This window comes from Geotrypetes seraphini, chromosome 6 (genome assembly GCF_902459505.1).
Source record: "Geotrypetes seraphini chromosome 6, aGeoSer1.1, whole genome shotgun sequence".
Taxonomy (NCBI): domain Eukaryota; kingdom Metazoa; phylum Chordata; class Amphibia; order Gymnophiona; family Dermophiidae; genus Geotrypetes; species Geotrypetes seraphini.
The window spans coordinates 219,373,493-219,389,922 of NC_047089.1; the positions used below are offsets into that span (position 1 = coordinate 219,373,493).

General features: G+C 41.3%; 1 protein-coding gene across 11 annotated transcripts in view; it reads left to right on the forward strand.

The window, feature by feature from the left end:
- DMTN (dematin actin binding protein) overlaps window positions 1-16,430 on the forward strand; it is a 131,127-nt gene that overhangs the window by 32,277 nt on the left and 82,420 nt on the right. For all 11 annotated transcript variants that reach the window (XM_033948317.1, XM_033948326.1, XM_033948318.1 and 8 more), the window contains one exon: window positions 4,151-4,220. The gene's annotated coding sequence lies outside the window, so the exon portion shown is untranslated. The remainder of the gene's footprint in view (window positions 1-4,150; window positions 4,221-16,430) is intronic.

Sequence of the window (16,430 nt, forward strand, 5' to 3'; positions counted from 1 at the left end):
GTAACATAGTGAGAGAGAGAGAAAAAAAGGCCTTCTGTAGAGTACCCCATCCAGTCCAGGTGATTTGCTACTGGTCAGTTTGTCAAATTGTCCAATTATATCTTCCAGCGTTACAGAGATTTAAGTTTCTCTGGTTCATCAGAATTGAATACAGTTTCTGGCACCGGTAACTCCCCCACATCTTCAGTGAAGACCAAAGCAAAGAACTCATTTAATCTCTACACTATGGCCTTGTCTACCCTGAAAGTCCCTTTTACCTCTTGGTCATCTAGAGGTCCAATTGATTCTCTACCTGCCTTCTTGCTTTTAATATACCTAAAAAAGTTTTTACTGCATGTTTTTGCTTCCAGTGCAATCTTCTTTTCAAGGTCTCTCTTTGCCTTCCTTATTAGCACCTTGCATTTGACTTGCCATTCCTTCTGCTGTTTACAATTATTTTCAGTCAGATCCTTCTTCCACTTTCTGAAGGATTCTCTTTTAGCTCTAATAGCTTCCTTCACCTCACTCATTAACCACACTGGCTGCTGTTTGGTCTTCCTTCTTTTTTAATACATGGAATATATCTAGTCTGGGCTTCCAGGATGGTATTTTTGAATAACATCCATGCCTCATGTAAATTTTAAACCTTTGCAGCTGCTCCTCTAAGTTTCATTTTTACCATTCTCCTCATGTTATCATAGTCTTCTTTGTTAAAGTTAAATGCTATTGTATTGGATTTCCTGTGTGGACTTATTCCAGGGATTATATCAAATCTGATCATGTTATGATCACTGTTATCAAGCGGCCCCAGCACCATTATTTCCGGCACCAGTTCATGCACTCCACTAAGAACTAGGTCTAGAACTGCTTCACCTCTTGTCGGTTCCTGAACCAGCTGCTTTATAAAGCAGTCTTTGATTTCACCAAGGAATTTTATCTCCCTAGCATGCCCTGATGTTACATTTACCCAATCAATATTGAGGTAGTTGAAATCACCCATTATTATTGTGTTACTAGTCACAAGTGATGTTGCACTTTAATCACAGGCTAATATTGTAATCTTAGTGAGGAGGAACACAATTGCCAAGGGGAAAAATGAAGGAGAAAGAAGGCAATGGAGATGGAAATGGAAATAGAAAGGGAAAAGAAGCTTTAATTTTCAGGCAGCCACCAGTTGCAAAGCTGATTCAGTTAACTGCAGGTCCCCTAGGAGTGTGGGTCCCTCTGCGGCTGCCCCTGTTGCTTCTGCTTAGAGATGGCCCTGGTAGGGATTGACTCAATTGGAAAGTTATCTTATACCCTTAAGAGGAAAACTGGTATGTGTTATAAATATGATCTGAATATTGGAAAAACCATGAAAGAAACAGTCTGTGACGGTGGCATACCTTGTATATTTGACACCTGGGGCTGATCATTTTTAACACCCCTCCTCTTTATAAAAACATTTTTAGTAATAATCCATGAACCATACAACAAGGGTACACCTAGGAAAAGGCAGCATCTTAATCACTGCAGTGAGATCTAGAACATCAATATACCCATTGTAAAACTAAACAAGCCAGATTAATACAGATCGATCCTGCACAGGCAGTGCTAACAGTAAATCATGTCTTTTTCATACACACAGAACATAGATACACCCTCACCCAATATGGAATAAGTAATCACAAACTAAAAATAGAAATATGTAGACAGAAGTTAAACTGAACCGCCAAGAAGCCAGACTCTGCATACAATGCAACATCACAGAAACAGTGATACATGTCTCCTAATACTGTGCAAAATATAAAGATAAGAGATGTAAATTTGAAAAAAATGACAAATAACAATCATAAGAACATAAGCATCACCTCTGCCGAGTCAGACCATAGGTCCATCATGCCCAGCAGCCCGCTCCCGCGGCGGCCCTCCAGGTCAAAGACCTGTTAGTGATCTTTTACTTAAAACATTTTGCCTTGTATAGTATCCCTCTAACCACTTTATAAATTAACAAACATAAATAAAACAAAAAATGGAAAATACCTTTTTATTGGACTAATACGGTACTGTACATTTTTCAATTAGCTTTCAGAGACCAAAACCTCCTTCTTTGGATCAGTACAGTATACTGCTGTTACAGTATCCTGTCCTGACCTGAGGAAGGGGGTTTTGGTTTCTGAAATTTAGTAAAAAAAAAAAAAAAGTATTAAAATTAGTCTAATAAAAAGATTACCTTATTTCCATGTTTTATTTATAAATGTTTATCAATACAGCTACAATACTACTTCATTCTAAAGAAACAAAAACCTTTTTTTCTGCCTTTTGTCATCTCTGGCTTCTGTTTTCCTCATCTTCTCTTCACTTTCTTCTTTCCACCAGCATCTGTCCTCTCTTTCCCTTCCATGCAGCATCTGCCCTCTTTCTCTACTCCTTCCATCCACTATCTGCCCTGTCTCTCCCTTCCATCTAATGTCTGCCCTCTTCCGCTTCCATATGGCATCTTCCCTCTTTCTATGTCTCTTTTATAAACTGTCTATCTAGTGCCCCTTCTCTCCTTTATACATGATTCATTTCAGCTTCATTCCCTTTTCATTTTTCTTTCTTTGTCTCTACCCCCACCCCATGCTCTGGTATCTCTCTCTCTTCTCCTTTCTTCCTTCTCACCCCACCCCATGGACTGGCATCTCGGTCTCTTTCCCTTCCCTCCTCTGTGCCCTGGCATCTCTCTCCTCTTCTCTCCTTCCGTTCCATCTCTCCCTCCTCTCCATGCTCTGGCATCTCCTCTCCTTCCTTTCCCTCCCATCCTCCCTTCCCCTTAGTCTAGCATCTCTCTTTCCTCTCCCTACCTTGATCTTCCTTTTCTCTCACCCCCAATTGGACAGCTTTCTTCCTTACTCCTCCCTCCCCCATCCCCCCCACTACCAATTGTGTGCAGCATTTCTCTAACACCCCACCCCCCATGGATGGGAACCTTTTCTCTTTCTCCTCCTAATCATCAGCTTCACAACTCGCTGCTCTTGCTGGTGTCAGGCCTTCCTCACTGCTGGTCCCACCTACTTCCTGCTTCTGTGAAGGCAGGACGCAGCAGAGAGGAAAGCCTGACGCCAACATGAGCATCAAGTTGTGAAGACTGTCACAAGGAGTTAGAGACTCCCAAACCACGATGCTGGCCCTGGGAGCACCCTCCCCCCTATGGTATAAACCTGGGGCAGACCGTCCCCCCTTGGTACCCCACTGCTCCTTGATGGTTGTTCTCTCCTTTGCATTTTCTGTATTTCTTTCTATAAAGGCAGTTTTGATAGCTAGCTCTGGTGGCATTGGAGATTATTGCCTCTTATGTATGCTGGGACCAGTGCAGAAAGCAACCATAGGTTTAGTTGCAGGGGATACCGATGGTTCAACACCAATTCTACGCGACAAACAATGCAGAGAAGACTTGTGTACGGGTGTTAACTCATGTAGAAAACACAGCCACAAGTTGTATTAAAATGTATGCTGATGAGCTACTTTAGGTATTCGTATTCCATGCTATGCAGAGAGTACACTGACCACTTTAGACAATGCGAGAAATTTACCATGAGGGTCCAGGGTAGAATAGAAGGTTTTACAGAGATTTCTTGTCAATCTTTCACATTTAAGTGCTGGTTTCATCTTGTTATGCAAGCGGAAGGAAGTCTGTGCAAGTTTTAAAGGCAGATGATAAATAACAAACACATGCACGAATTTGAACAAAACTGAAAGCGAAAGCCTGTTTTTCTGCACATAAATATGAGCCTCTCAAAAATTTTAAGTACAGACAATTTTGGAAAGGTTCATATTTAGTTGCTGAAGGACACGTGCCAATGTGCTTACCACGAAACCTTGTGTGCATGCATCTGGCGCACTGTCCTCCATGTTTGCTGCAGATTTGTCAGACATAAAATTTGCATATGATTAACTTGCTGCATTCCTTGCTATTATGCCTTCGGTAAAAGCCAAGCACTCAGACATCCGCACGCAACTCTGTTGCAAGCCTTTCTGTATCGCTCCCCACTGCTTGGTTTTGATGTAATGGTAATTACCTGTCGAGTTAAATTAAAAGGCTTTTTTTTTTTTTTTTCAGAATAGATCAGTCTGCCCAGTTATTCCTGTTGACACTGCATGGATATAGGATAATGCTCTTGTGTATTTGACTGGTTGCCTTGTGTTGCAGGTGGCATTCTGGGAGTGGTGCAGGATCTTGGCACACCACTCTGGAGCGATGCTGAATTTGAGAACCACTGGTAGGTCGTTGCTTATAGCTGCAAGTGATAGGACATTCTAGCCCTCGGGATCCTGCCATCAGGCCTGTTGAGCGAAAAAGATTTTAAAGACAAAATGATTATACAGGGTCATCATTGTATCCTAATCACTTTCTCTGTGGAAATGGCCAGAAAAGTTAGAAAGTAATTTTTGAATAGACCCCCCCCCCAGCAAATGTGTATTTTAGTATTTATTGATATGGGTGGTGGAGGAGGGGGGAGGAGCATATATGTTTTTTGTATTTTAGAATATGCCAAATTACTAAATAGTTTTTCCCTCCCAACTAACACAGCCCCAGAAATATCTTTTCTAACCCAGCTAAAAGGGCAGGTGCTGTGCAAAATCACACAAACGTTTAACCAATCTGAGAGGAAAATTTACCCAGGTAAAGTGCTTTGAAAATTTCCCTCAATGTTGAAAATAATTAGTACAAAATACAAAAAAGCTATTCGCATAATTTATGCACATTATTGCACCATTTTATTATTAAATTATGAATTCTAAAATATATAATCTAAATCACCTAAATCACATCACATTTCATACATCTATCATACAGCCAGAGCCCACCGGTTCATCCAACCCATTAAAAATGTCCTTGTGCAGTTCCATTAAATGTTCCCTCGTATAACTGTATGTTAGCAGCATCTAATAAACATTGTACTTGATGTCTCTTTGTTGCATCTATTCATCAGTCAATTTAAGCCTGATCATCGTGCATAACTTGAAAAGCTTGTGGCATTATGGAATAGTAAAGAACATGATATATGAAAATCAAACTGACTGATGAATAGATGCAACAAAGAAACATCAAGTGCAATGTATATTGGATGATGCTAACATACGGTAATATGGGTGAACATTTAATGGAACTGCACAAGGACATTTTTAATGGGTTGGATGAACTGGTGGGCTCTGGTTGTATGATAGATGTATGAAATGTGATGTGATTTAGGTTATATATTTTAGAATTCATAATTTAATAATAAAATGGTGCAATAATTTGTATAAATTATGTGAATAGCTTTTTTGTATTTTGTAGTAATTAATTCATATTTAATAAAGGTATTGATAAGTCCTGGTGGGAATTGTGTATTGGTTGTCAAGAAAATGTTGAAAGTTAGAGGTAAATTCTGGGAGCAAGTATCCTAACCTGATAATACCATAGAGCAGGGGTGTCCAATGTTGGTCCTCGAGGGCCGCAATCCAGTCGGGTTTTCAGGATTTCCCCAATGAATATGCATTGACCATTCGTCTGACCCAGTAAGGCTATTCTTATGTTCTTAGAAGTTAAAACTTGATGGCCTGTGGACCCAGCTGAGTTTCAGAAGTCCTACTGCATAACAAACAAGGCTGATACGTGCAAAAAAATGCAGATGAGAATAAAAGTAACATTAGACCTCCCTCTGTGGAATAAAACTGCTCCGGCAAAAGTCCAAAGTAAAACAACCACGTGCTTCAGGCCCAAAACAGTGTTCTTCAACCGCCGGTCCACGGTGCGATCGATGCGGCGTTATCTTCGAGCCAGCTCCCTCTTCCTCACTGATTCAGTGCACAAAGCCACAGGCAGCGGCTCCTACGGGCGTCCTGCGCGCAGGGCCGGATTTTCCTATAGGCTAACTAGACTAACTAGGCTTCAGCCTAGAGCCTCAAGATCCGTGTCACATTTTTTATAAAGATTAGTACCAATAACAACATGTTTCATTTAACATATTGATATATATCACAGTAATGATGTATTTTATTATCTCTCATGTAATTTACAAACTTAAAATTGGGAGGTGAAAGGGCCTCATAAGTGGAATAGCCTAGGGCCTCTTTTCTTCTAAATCCGGCCCTGCCTGCGCCTGAACCGGAAGCCTTCTCTCTGACGTTGCAACGTCAGAGGGAAGGCTTCCAGATGAGGCAAGGGACACGCAAGGTGCAATTAGTACTATTATGGGGGCGAGGTCTGGGGTGGACATTGGGTAGAGATGGGCGGGGTCTGGCCCACGACTTAGCCCAGTGTTCTTCACTTGCCGGTCTACGGACCGATGCCGGTCCACAGAATAATTATTTTATTTCTGCCGGTCCATTGGTGTAAAAAGGTTGAAAAACACTGGTGTACAGAATTATGGAAACTTTAAAGAAAATCTAAATAATCTTTAAAATTGGCCCATTTCGTAACAATTTTGGTATTCAGAGGCATGCCCCCTCTTTTACTAAGGTGAGCTAACCGATTTAGCGTGCGCTAAACATTAACGCGTATATGTTAGTCTATGAACACGTTAGCGTTTAGCGCATGCTAATTTGATTAGCATGCGCTAATCGGTTAGTGCACCATAGTAAAAGAAGGGGATGGTGGTGTGTTGTAGTAATACAGAATGTAACCAAAAATGTGCACTAAGCGAGTCAAACGATTTCCAATTGGATAGTATTAGTCTCCATGCAATAATGAGAAAAGTATCGAATAAAGCATGTTGAGACGCAGGACGCTTAATAGACGGGAGCCTCTGATTTCAAAACAATTTCACTTGCAGATGAATTAGCCTGGAAGTCAAACATTGGATAATAGACCAAACATCAGTCCAAAAATTTTTTAAACATGGACATTCTACAAGCATATGTAATAAGGTACCTGGAAGTGATTTACAGCTCCAACATTGGTTAGACGTGAAATTTTTGAGGCGTCCAATTTGCTCTTTGGTGTAAGAAAAACATGGGTTGAATTGAATTAGCAGAAGGGATGGTTCTAAGAGTTTTAGACCAAATGATTAACCATTGCCCATCATGTATTTGACAGCCAAGGTCTAGTACCCAAGATTTTTGTAAGGAAGTATAGGTATCAAACCGAAATTTGCTAAATATCTTATAGATATGTGATGCTATGTGACCTGAGGCCGATAGTTTAAGGAATAAAGGGACCATAAGTACATAAGTAGTCGCCTCCGCCGGGGCAGACCAGAGGTCCATCCTGCCCAGCGGTCCGCTCACGCGGCGGCCCATCAGGCATATTGCCTGAGCAGCAGTCCCTGACTAATTTTATGCCTACCTCTACACTTATCTCTAAACCTTCCACTGCTCTTATCTGTACCCCTCAATCCCTTTGTCCTCCAGGAACCTATCCAGGTCTTCCTTGAAACCCTGTACTGTGCTATTTCCTATCACGGCTTCCGGAAGGGTGTTCCATGTGTCCACCACCCTCTGTGTGAAAAAGAATTTCCTTGCGTTTGTTCTAAAACTGTCCCCCTTCAATTTCATCGAGTGACCCCTTGTTCTTGTGGTTTCTTTCAAATTGAAAAATCTGTCCATGTCAACCAGTGTAGGAACATTTTTAACTACTGCTTGCAAGACGTTTGATTTATTGATTGCTCTCGTGAGTTAAAGCCATTAATAAAATTCTGAGGCTGGGAGGGTAAATTTAGCCTGTAAATCTGTGAAGGACAGAAGTTGTAAAGTTGAGGTGCAGATGTCAGCTAGGTACCAAATCCCCAATTTGGCCCATGCCGGCCAAAATATAACAGTCTTGTTGATCAGGAGGTGTGTGTTATACCAGAGTGATATTTGTGTAGAATTACCAATTGGTACTTCTAAAAGTTTGTCCAGTTCTAGGAGACAGTACACTGATTGGGAAATGATGGAATTTGTTCTCTGAAGAGGGGTATCAGAGGTTAATAAAGGAACAAGCGAAGTAGAGACCGCAAAAAGCATGTGTTCTAAACATAACCACAGAGGGTGATAACTCGAGGCAGATGAAAACCATTGACTAGCCTGTTGTAAGATGAAAGCTTTATGATAAGTTAAGAGACCAGGCAACAATACTCCCGCTTTATCTTTAGAGGCTTTGAGTTTCTTAAATGCAACTCTGGGAGGTTTGTGCTTCCATATAAAGGCAGAGATGTGTTTGTCAACCATTTTATAGAAAGGAGTTGGAAATAAATGGGGAATCTGCTGAGGACAAAATTAATCTTGACCATTTTAATTGTTTCATTCCTGCCCCACCAGGAAAGATGAGGGGGATGCCATGATCGTAGTATTGTTTTCGTAGCACAAATAAGATTATCACTGTTGTGATAGCGTAGAGTAGCGTAGAGTAGCGTAGAGGTCTACACCCAAGTATTGTATCTTATATGAGAGGGGGATTACAGTTGGTTAAAAGGTTGGCCCAGTCCTAGGAGAGGGTGAGCATTAAGAGGTAAAACTTCAGTTTTCTGCTGATTAAATTTAAGAATAAATGGGATACCTATGTGGGATCCCTACGGGGTCAAGTCCAGGAATAGGGTCACTAGGGTAAAGTAAAGTGGCAGTATAATTAAAGGGGTCAGTTGACTCCAAGGGGTGGGTCAAGAGAGTGGGCAGACTTGATGGGCTATAGCCCTTATCTGCCGTCATCTTTCTATGTTTCTATTAATTTTGTAACCAGAAAAGAGGGAATACGAATGAATTAGATCAAAGAGGGCAGGTAGTGAGCGTTCCGGATTGGTGATATGTAATAGCACGTCATCAGCGTATGATGTTAATTTGTATTGTACTTTATTGCGGGAGACACCTGAGATTATCTCACGTGAAATAATAGCCAGGAGAAGAGGTTCAAGAGCTAAATTAAAAAGATAAGGTGACAGAGGGCATCCCTGTCGTGTGCCTCTTTCCAAGGCAAAAAAGGGTGACGTTATTACACTTCTCTCTCCATATTCGCTGTGATAGAGGATTAACAGAATCGCAAGTACAGAAAAACAGTGAATAACTTTTTCATATGCTATTTGCTGTTTTCTATTAAAAACCATCGTGAATATAGTGAAATCGCGAATAACACGGTGGGAGACCTGGTCTGTTCCTGAAGGAGAGGCAAAGCACAGTGAAGAAAGTGCTGGGAATCAGCAATTTTCTCTGTAAACGCTTGGAATCAGTGATCTCTCTATGCAAGCTGATGTAATTTGGGGGGAAGAGCCAGCAAGCTAAAAACCGTGAATAATCGAAACCGCGATTGCTGAAACCACGAATACGGAGGGAGCAGTGTATTAGTGAGAATAGAGGCCTTAGGATTAGAATAAAGAATCTTCACATATTCTATAAATTTAGGATGAAAACCAAACCAATTCATGGTCTGAAAAAGATGAGACCATTCTACCCTATCGAACGCTTTTTCTGTGTCCAGTGACAGAGCAATGCATCCACTAGATGAAAAAAGAGACGAGAGCTGTCCGTTATAAGTCTACCAGGCATAAAGCCTACTTCATGGGATGAAATGATTTTACTTATGGAGCTTTGAAGTCTATGTGAAAGAATTGTAGTATATATTTTGTAATCGGTATTTAAAAGAAAGATCAGCCTATACTTTTGAACCAACTGAGGATCTTTATTGGGTTTAGGGATGACCGTAATTATAGCATCTAGAAAGTGGCTATTAGATACCGTGTGTGATTGAAAAGAGTTGAATAAAGCAGTAATTATAGGGGAAAAATGATCTCTAAAGAGTTTGTAAAACTCCACGATAAGGCTTTCAGATCCAGGGGATTTCCCTCATGATAAATGCTTTATGGCCGATATGGTGTCGGATACCTCAAACGGACTCTGTAAAGCAGTATTGTCAACTTCAGTAAATTTAGGAGATTGTAGAGAGTTAAAAAATTCGGTGACACAGGCTGAAATATTATTTACTTCAGAAGAATAGAGTTGGGAGTAAAACGTGTGGAAGGCCTTAGAGATATCATCATGTGAGGAGAGAAGCTGACCAGCTTGGGTTTTAATAGACAGAATCTGGACTTTAATCCTCTTCCTTTTAAGATAATTAGCAAGCATTTTGCTACTTTTATTCATTTCTACATAATATTTAGGGCTCCTGTTACTAAGCCCGGTAGCGGCTTTAACGCGTGTGATTTTTAATCACGCGCTACCCACGCTCTAGCCAGAAAACTACCGCCTGCTCAAGAGGAGGCGGTAGCGGCTAGCGCGGCCGGCGGTTTAGCGTGAGCTATTACACGCGTTAAACCGCTACCGCACATTCATAAAAGGAGCCCTTAGTGGAAATAACAAAGATATCTTGCTGTTAACACTAACTAGTTTGTTATAGGAATATTTCAATTTATAAATTTCAGGTAAAAGACCTTTATCATTAGTATCAAAGAATTCTTTTTCACAATTTTTGATTCATAACTCTAGATTTTGCAGCTCCGCTCTATTTCGCTTTGATATGCCTGGATCGATATTAGCTCACCTCTTAATGAAACCTTGAAGGCCTCCCAGATTGTTAAGGGATCCAATGAATCCTAACTATTAAATTGAAAAAATTTGTCAATAAATTTGATAAGTCGTTCTTTACCGGAATCATCCTTTAAAAGAGAGTTATTTAGCCTTCAGAGGGGGGATCATAGAAACATAGAAAAAGACGGCAGATAAGGGCCGTGGCCCATCTAGTCTGCCCACCCTAATGACCCTCCCCTATTTAGCTCTGTGCAGGGATCCCACGTGACGATCCCATTTCTTCTTAAAATCAGGCACGTTGCTTGCCTCGATCACCTGAAGTGGAAATCTATTCCAGCGATCAACCACTCTTTCGGTGAAAAAGTATTTCCTGGTGTCGCCGTGCAATTTCCCGCCCCTGATTTTCCATGGATGTCCTCTTGTCGCCATCGGACCTTTGAAAAAGAAGATATCTTCTTCTACCTCGATACGGCCCGTGAGGTATTTGAACGTCTCGATCATGTCTCCCCTCTCTCTGCGTTCCTCGAGTGAGTATAGCCGTAATTTATCCAGCCGTTCCTCGTACGGGAGATCCTTGAGTCCCGAGACCATCCGGGTGGCCATTCGCTGGACTGAATGACTCTTGAAGATATGGGAGCGGACCATTTCAGGTCAATAGATATAGTGGCATGATCTGAAATAACGATAGTATTTATATGAGAAGATTCTAGATTTGGCACCATGGAGGAGGAAATGAGAAAATAATCAATTCTAGAATAACTATTGTGTGGGGAGGAAAAATAAGTGTAATCTCTAGTATCAGGATGAAGTAATCTCTAGGGTTCAACTAGGTTGTACTGTTTAATCAGAGTGAAGGGTAAGATTAGCTTTAGAGGGAATAATGGTACTAGAAGAATGCCTATCTAGCCAGATATCGAAAGGCAAATTAAAATCTCCCAACATTATAATAGGAAGGGGGATCAAAATCAGAAATATTTTGAAAAAGTTGTGTGAAAAATTCAGGGGAATCAATGTTAGGAGCATATATGTTAAGTAGAAGAACCTCTTGAGAAAATATTTTTGCCATAACCACTAGCCACCTCCCCTCTGGATCGGATTTCAATTCCAATAATTGGAAAGGGACATTTTTGTGAGATAAGATTGCAACTCCATATGACTTATGATGAAGATCACGCACCATTTAGTAACCTTCCTCTGGACAGACTCCATCCTTTTTATATCTTTTTGAATGTGAAGCCTCCAGAATTTTACACAGTATTCTAAATGAGGTCTCACCAGAGTTTTATACAGGGGCATCAATACCTCATTTTCCTACTGGCCATACCTCTTCCTATGCACCCTAGCATCCTTCCAGCTTTTGTCATCACCTTTTCAACCTATTTGTCCATCTTAAGATCATCACATACAATCACACCCAAGCCCCGCTCTTCTGTCGTGCACATAAGTTCTTCACTCCCCTAAACTGTACTGTTCCTTCAGGTTTTTGCAGCCCAAATGCATGACTTTGGGAAGAGGAATATGAAAATTGTTATTTGATTATCAAATAAAAATCTATTCCAAACAGTTGTGGCTTGATAAGAAAAAGAGTGACCAAAAATTCACATAAAGTGAATACCTTTAACAAGGATATTTTAACAAGCAACGATCAAATGAATAAAAAGGGAAATTAGGATTATTTTATGCTGATTTCATAACAGCTTTCAGAGACCGCACGGGAACCACCTTTTTTTGTTGCAAGTGAGCCCCATTTGCAATTTAAAACCTGTTCTAGTTATTGCTAGGCATGAATTATTATTATTTACATGGTTTATACTGCATAATCCAAAAGTTCTAAGTTCTTTACAGAGACAACATACACAATAAATTATTGCCAAAGACAACATAAGCGTAAAATATCAAGTTTATTAAGTTTCAAGTTTATTAAAAATTTGATTAATCGCTTAATCCACGTTCTAAGCGATGTACATGTTATTAAAATTACAATAAAAGGGGAATAATACATTAAATAAAACTAAACACGTTATTGACAGAAAAAATACAAAACGTAACAAAACATGATACATGAGGAAACGCATGGGTAAAAGTTACAATATATTTTAAAGATAGAAAAACAAGTAAGGAAAATACATAAGGAAGGGAAAAAGCTGAATACTTCAGTAGAAGATTAGAGGTAAAAGAATTGTTATTAATTTGTGTAGAGAAGATTAAGTAGAGAAGGCATCTTTAAAGAGAAAACTCTTCAGCTTACCTTTGAATTTTTCTATGTTTGTTTCTTCCCTTAGATAGATAGGGAGAGAATTCCAGATTTGGGGTGCTGAAACAGAAAAGATAACTTGTCGTCGAGTATTTATGAATTTAAGAGACGGGACCGATATAACAATGATCACAGTTCTGGATCCAAAATATAAACAGAATTAAACTTCCCTTTCTAAATAATCTTATTCAAAGGGGGCCTGTATTGCTCTCCAAGCTGACAGGGAAATTCTCCATTAAAATCTCCATTAAAAACAAGCTTCTTCCATCACCAGAGGCTAATAGTGTCAATAGACTGAGCCTCCTCAGTAATGTCTGAATATGAAAATATGGACTCCTTTGTTGAACTCTTCATCATCTAAATTATGAAGTATATTCTTAAACCCATTAGAAACCTACTACAATATCATTGTCTGACTATTGCACCAGTCTATGTTTTTCTTCACAGCTTGCCCACTGGGTTAGTCCCTTGTCTCTTATATGATGGAATTGGGGTAGTGAAATTTTAGGGGGTTTAAGGGGTGGGGAGGTGTTTTTCCACTCTATTCCCCCTCCCCTTTACTAAGCCGTGGTAGAGGTTTCTACCGCGGCCCGGAGCGCTAAATGTTTGAATGCTGCTCTGACGCTCATAGAATTCTATGAGAGTCGAAGTGTCTGAGCATTTAGCGCCCTGGGCTGCGGTAGAAATCTCTACCACGGCTCGGGAAAAGAGGGCCTATGTGTAACTGGTAAGTTAAATCGTTGATTATGTTATGTTAAAAAAAAAAATGTAATAAAAATGATTTCTAATAATAACGCCTGGAACCCATGGGCAGGACTGATGAGCTTTCAGAGTCACATGCACAATTATATTTCATATTACTTCATGTCTGCAGAAAATTCATACTTGCAAAAGCTCATAATTATCTATTTCATCAGATAATACTTCCCCAAACTTCCTATGGCCTCAGCGGCTACACCCGAGTGCCCTATTTCATGTAATACTTGAGTATGACAATAGCCAGCATCCTCATTGGCCAAGAGAACTCATTTTGTTTCAATTCTTGCATATAATTTAAATAAATATATAAGTTAAGTTGAACTTTAGTGAAAAAAACGTATCTCATCTTAAGTGGATACACTGAATGGTGATCCAACGCGAATTCAGCGTTTCGCTTGATATGCTGTTTCAAGGATCATTCCTCATTTAAAAAAGTACACCCTTATCTCCGTGTCTATCTTGTATGAACAGCCATTTTCTATTGCACACATACACGTTATCCATTATACAGAAACTTTCCCTAACTTTGTGCATCATTCATACCCCTGTCCATTGTCTTTGCTCAGGCACAATGGGTCTGATTATATAAACGGCCCTAACGGTGCCCGACTCCTAGGCACTGCTTGGTGTGGTTGTCAATCAACCACTAGGCACCAGTAGGCATCAGGCGCAGGTAAATTAGGCCAGGATTTTCCTGCCTAAGTCATACCGACCCAGATTCTAAACAGTGCTGATATCAGCAGCTGCCTCAAAAGTGGCTGCCGATCATGTCATGGCACCGTTTAGAGAATCGCACCTCCGGGAAAGATAGGCACTGGAAATGTAGGCCAGGGTTTTCAAGGTCTGCATTTCCAGCGCCTGTCTTTGCCATGAATGGTGCCTACATAGGGACTTTACGGTGCCTAATGCCACTTCTGGCATTAATCACACCTATATGGCATTAGATGCTGGTGGGCAGGGCAGGAATAACCAATAGGCCAAGTAGGCACATGTCTAGGGCCCGAAATAGTCAGGAGGGGCCTGATGAAGGAGGGCATCAACATTGTTTTTTTCCAAACAGCGATGGGCCCCTCCAGCATCGATTGGCAACGCGGCCCCCCTCCCCCCGATCGGCAATGTGGGCCCCACCCCGATCGGCACCGCAGCCCCTCCCCCATCGACGGAAAGTAAGACAAGCAAGCAAGGCGGGTAAGAAAGGCAACGGGAACTGTAATTGTGCAAGCGGTGCTGCTTGCCCAAAGCTTCCCTCTGACGCAGCTTCCTGTTTCCACCTGGGCGCATGGTGGGGCGGGGCAGAGGGGCCCAGTGTACTTGTGTGCCTAGGGGCCCTCGATGAATTAATCCTGACCTGCTGGTGGATGCCTTTGGAGGTATGATTCCGGCGCCTTTTATTTAGGTATCAGTAGGCGCTTTAAATTTGACATTGTTTGCCATTTTAAACAGCTTTTCCCAATTAACTTTGGTGCCGGTAGGGCACTGTTTCTAGAATTTTTCCTCACCATGCCTATTCTTTGCTCCTAACTTTGCCCACTTTACACGTAGGCATTGTTAGGCGTCAGTAGACACCTTGACTTAGGCACTGGTAGGCACAGTGCTGAAGTTCCCATGCAACTTCAATTAAAGTTAAATTAATGTGGTTTTTAAAAAAACTTTTAATGGTGTTTTCAGTTGTCGCAGACATGGACTTGGCTTTTGACGCCTCTAGGACATTTTAACCATCACCCCCCTTCCCCCCCCCCCCAAATGGCCTGTCTGGCATCCTAACCCCCTTAAGAGATTGGATGGAGCTGAGCCCGAGGCCCCTACCTCTCCCTCGCAAGCCACACAGCACGTGGAGCTCCTCAAATAGCCATCCAGCGCAAATATAGCATGAATCCACTGTAGCAGAGCCTGAGGAGTCCATCTATGCAGAGTTATTGCAAAATTGAGGGATATTAAGGCAGAGAGAGGTTTTTAAATCAAATTGGTAAATCCAAGATGGACACCACAATAGCGATTTTAGAGCTAACAACTGCACAAAGAAGCAAATTTAAAATACCAAATATTTGGGGAAAGAATTTTTACATTTACAGTTTCTTTATTTGATATACCACAGTTATTAACAGAAACCTTTGAAACAGATTTTAAGACACACACCGCTTCCCCGATTTTTCTCATAGGCTGCAATAGCCAGTACGCACATGTGCCTGCTTGTGCTGGAACTGGTTGAGTTGTAACTGCAGCTGAAATAGAGAGGAGATGTCTGCCTCAGTCAAGCACCAAAACCAGATGCTTGTTTCAACAGGCTGCCAGCTGGACTTTCAGCAAAGGTAGGCTGTGGACTCGACCCCAACAGCTCCTCGTGCATCAACAGGGAGAGTAAAGTATGCATCTGGCACCCTCATTGGCTCTCTGGATTGACTCAGGGCCACACAGCTTGTGGACAAAATCCGGGGTGAGCCTCGCAATGAGGGGTAAGGTCCCCAAGTGATCTCAACCATTTGATCAGGCTGGCTAGATACCCTGAGATCAGAGAAGCCTGCTAACACCAGATCTCTAACAAAAGTCTCTCGCAGTCAGAGACGCCCCAGGGTACTGGGAACCTCTGCAGCACTGAAAGCCTCAAAAAATGGAAAGAACCCCCCCTCCACAACTCCCCCAACCCCCCCCCCCCAATAAATTCAGAGTAGAGAATAACACAGGGACAAATTTTTCCCCTTCCCCACAGGAACTCATTTTCCCATCCTGTCCTGGAGAGTTCTTTTCCTGTTCCTGCCCTATTCCTGCATGCTCTGTCCTTATCTGCACAAGCCTCAAACACTTTAAAATCATAAGTAACAACATTCTAGAGCTCAGATTGTGATGTCATAATGCCTCATTCCACCAATGCCTAAGCTCTGTCCTCATCTGCACAAGCCTCAAACACTTTAAAATCATAAGTAGCAACATTCTAGAGCTCAGACTGTGATGTCATAATGCCTCATTCCACCAATGCCTAAACTCTGTCCTCATCTGCACA